The sequence below is a fragment of the Jaculus jaculus genome, chromosome 5 (assembly GCF_020740685.1).
Source record: "Jaculus jaculus isolate mJacJac1 chromosome 5, mJacJac1.mat.Y.cur, whole genome shotgun sequence".
NCBI lineage: Eukaryota > Metazoa > Chordata > Mammalia > Rodentia > Dipodidae > Jaculus > Jaculus jaculus.
The window spans coordinates 77,845,569-77,849,638 of NC_059106.1; the positions used below are offsets into that span (position 1 = coordinate 77,845,569).

The 4,070-nt window shown below is 41.4% G+C and overlaps 1 pseudogene; it reads left to right on the forward strand.

Annotated features, from left to right (window-relative positions):
- Positions 1-859: 859 nt before the first annotated feature.
- On the forward strand, positions 860-1,551 carry LOC123460673 (annotated as a pseudogene).
- Positions 1,552-4,070: the final 2,519 nt, after the last annotated feature.

Genomic DNA, 4,070 nt, shown 5'->3' on the forward strand with positions numbered 1-4,070 from the left:
ACTGACTGTGTTGTTTGTATTGATTAGTTTTACCCTGAAATAACAGTCTACCTGCAAGTAACCTTGATAGATTTCTGACTTTGAAGGAAGTAGTGGCAAATTATTAATTCTTATTACAAACGCCTATTAGTTACATTTCTCATTATTGTGACAAAATAATCTGACAAAAACAACTTAAGGAAGTAAGGAAGGAAGGAATTATTTTGGCTCACAGTTTTCAGGTACATTCCATTATGGTGGGGAAGGCATGGTGGGAGGAAGCTGAGGCAGCTAATCACAGTGCACACATAGTCAGGAAGCGGAGAGAATGTTAGTGCTCATCTTACTTCTTTTCTTCAGAGTCTAGGACCCTCTCCATGGGATGGTGTGGGCCACAGTCAGGGTGCATCTTCCCTCCTCAGACCTTTCTAAAAACATTCTCATTGACACACCCAGAAGTGAGTTTCCATGGGGATTCTAAATCCAGTCAAGTTGACAATAATGATTAACTAGCACATAGAGTAAAAGTGTATTTAACGGCTGGAAAGATGGGTTAGCAGTTAAGGCACTTGCCTGCAGAGCCAAAGGACCTAGGTTAAATTCCCCAGGACCCACATAAGTCAGATTACAAGGTGGGTAAAGAGGAAACTCCTTACATTGCAAAAAAAGGAAATAAAAAGTTGATTTATGTTAATAAAAATAAAATTGTCAACATGGTGGCACACACCTTTAATTCAAGCACTTGGGAGGCAAAGGTAGGAGGATCTCTGTGAGTTTGAGAGCGTGCGTGCGCACACACACACACACACACATATACACACATAGATATGATGAGAATTCTAGTTTAAAATGATATAGATATGCTTCAGTATTAGCCAGGATGTTGGTGGCTGCTGTGAGTTGAGTGGTCAGGGCAAAGCTGGGCCTGTATGAGGTTCACATTCACTTATGCCAGTGGTTGGCCAGCAGCCACGGGGTCAGGGACTTCCCTGAGAAATGGTATGTGGAGTTGAAGAAGGTGCATTCCAATCTGACCATTCTTTTCTTGTTCTTTTGAAACAAGGTTTTTTATTTTTTTGAATATTTTAGGGGGGAGGGAGGGTATTACCATGGGGTATTTTTTTATAATCATGGGAAATGTTAATAATAAATAAATAAATAAATAAATAAATAAATATTTAAAAAAACACATGAGAAAAAAATATTTTATATGTACACAGAGATGAGAGAGAGAGAGAGAGAGAGAGAGAGAGAGAGAGAGAGAGAATGGGTCTGCCAGGGCCTCTAGCCACTGTAAGTGAACTCCAAACACCTGTGCCACCTTGTGCATCTGACTTACATGGGTACTGGGGAATTGAACCTGGGTCCTTAGGCTTTATAGGTAAGCACCTTAACCACTAAGCCATCTCTCCAGCCCCCAGTTTGTCCATCCGAATTCACAAATGCTCAGAAGTACAGCCTATATTCTGGGCCTGCTACACATTTGGCCAAGAGAAGAATGTGTGTTTGAACAACTTCAGTGCTGATCAGGTAACCAGAGCCCTGGAGAATGTGCTAAGTGACAAAGCCTGAAGTGTCTCCACTGAAGATCATAAGAAAGAGCCCCAGAGCCTAGGCTCTGCTGGACTGAATACAATGTGGGCAAATCTGTTCTTATTCCTTGTGAGGTTTCTGCTGTAAAATGCTGCCTCTAGATGTTCCTGTTCTCATTCACCCTCTCCTTATTGTATAAGCGCCAATGTACAATGTAAATATAAATAATATAAAAATAAAACTTAAATCCAGGCATGGTGGCTCATGTCTTTAATCCCAGCACTTGGGAGACAGAGGTAGGATTGCTGTGAGTTTGCGGCTACCCTGAAACTACACAGTGAGTTCCAGATCAGCCTGGGCTAGAGTGAGAAAATAACTTGAAAACAAGGTCAAACAAATAAGAATGAAAAGGATAGTGTACTTCCCTTCTTGTTGTGCTGGAATGAAACACCTGTCCAGAAGCAACTTATAGAAGGAAAGAGTTTGTTTTGGCTTAGTTTCCTGGGGAAGCTTCCTCATAGCTGGAAAAGCATGGTAGGAGCAGAGCAAGATGCTGGCTCTGTGGTCACGTAGCAGCAGCAGTGAGGAAGCAGCAAGAGTGAGCTGAGCTGGCACTGACAAGAGGGGCTGGATTATAAGATCCCAAGGTCCACCCCTAGGGACACACCACCCCCAGCAAGGCTCTACCCAAAGGTTCCACTAGCTGGGGATCAGGTATGAGGCTTAATCACAAACACATGAGGCTATGGGAGAATATTTTATACTCAAACCCCCACATGGAGTAAGTATATTCATTTGCCTTCCTAGAACCCACTAAAATAACAGTTAAAGGTAAACTAGAAGAAATAAGTCAATGGCAGCTCTAAGGATAGGAGGCAGTGTTATGTGTAGACACAGATCAAATGTCTGCAAGGTGGAAACTAGATGGACATTCAATTTATTGTTTTAAGAATACAGTATACAATAGGAAGCCAGTTTAGAACTCAATGGGGAATTGTATCTGAGGTGGAAACTTCAGAAAATCTCCAAGCTTGGAATTGACATATACGGAGGATCTGAAGTCAGCCCTGGGGCAACAATGTGGGTAGTTAACTGGAAAGATACCCTTTGGACATTTTGGCTAAGAAGTTCTTTCCTTTCTAAGATGCATATTGAGCAATTTGAATTCTAAGAATTGTTCTCTGAACATGTGAAAGGTTTACTTACTAAGGGACAGCACAAGATGTGGAGTTGGGGCCATGGAGCCATGCAGAGCAGTGCCTGAGGTAGACCCAGGAGATAGAAAAGAAGTCCTGAGGAGCAGCCAGAGGGTGAAAGGAAAGTCATCTGAGTCATCCATGACTAGAAGGGGAGTACCACGAAGTGCCCTGTTCTTCTTTGGTGGTGGTGATAACCCCAAACCTACCTCTCTCTTCCTACCTCTATATACCAAAGTGAAAGATGTCTCCACACAATCTGCTCTCACATCTAAAGAGATTAGACCTGGCTAGCTACCAAGGAAATGCACATGAACTACCTGTGGAAGTCTACAAAGTCCTTCACCAGTGAACGTTGGTGGTTTTCTAAGGACCACTGGACATCTGAGGAAAATAAGTTTTGTAAAGGACAAGGACCAAGATGCATGGACAAGAAGTCACTTGAAAGGAGGTGGTGATAGTAAAAGCTATTCCAAGATTTCTATAAAGTACCTAGGTTTGATTCCTCAGTACCCACATAAAGCAGATGCACAAGGTGGCATGGCACATGTGTCTGGAGTTTGTTTGCAGTGACTAGGGGGCCCTGTCATGCCAATTCTCTCTCTCTCTTATTTCTCTTAAACAAACAAATAAATAAAATATTAAAAATAATAGATGATTGAATAATGCATCCCAACATTTTAAAGGAAAGTAAATGAGTAATTTTATACCCAGTTGTATTAACTAGGATTCTTTAGGATGCAAGGATCAGAAAACTCATTGTGGATTAAGCAAAAAGGAACTAAGTTGTATCACATCATATGAAATTTATATGGGCCCCACCAGTATTATTAAAGCCATTGGCCTAATACAGACAAACACTCATTGAGATTCATAACTCTATTATTCTGTGGTGCCATCCTTAGCGTGTTGGCTTTGCTTTAAAGCTAGCCCCTTTCTGGTGACAATATGATTACAGAAGTTCAGAAGTAAGTCTCAGGGTGAGCATGGGAATCCTTTCTATTCAAAAGTTAAAGGAGATTCTTTGTTTCATTGACCAGTTGGCACATATTTATTTTATTTTATTTTTTGGTTTTTCAAGGTAGGGTTTCACTCCAGCCCAGGCTGACATGGAATTCACTACATAGTCTCAGGGTGAACTTGGACTCATGGCGATCCTCCTACCTCTGCCTCCAGAGTGCTAGGACTAAAGGCGTGCACCATCACACCCAGCTTCACATGTTTATTCTTAAACCAATTACTGAATAATAATTAATAGGGTAACCACTAAACCCTACCTCCCTGTGGGCATGTGGAAAAGAAGAATGCCTGTCCAAAAGAAGATTCTGTTATGAGAAGACTGGGGTGATATTAGATGGATAT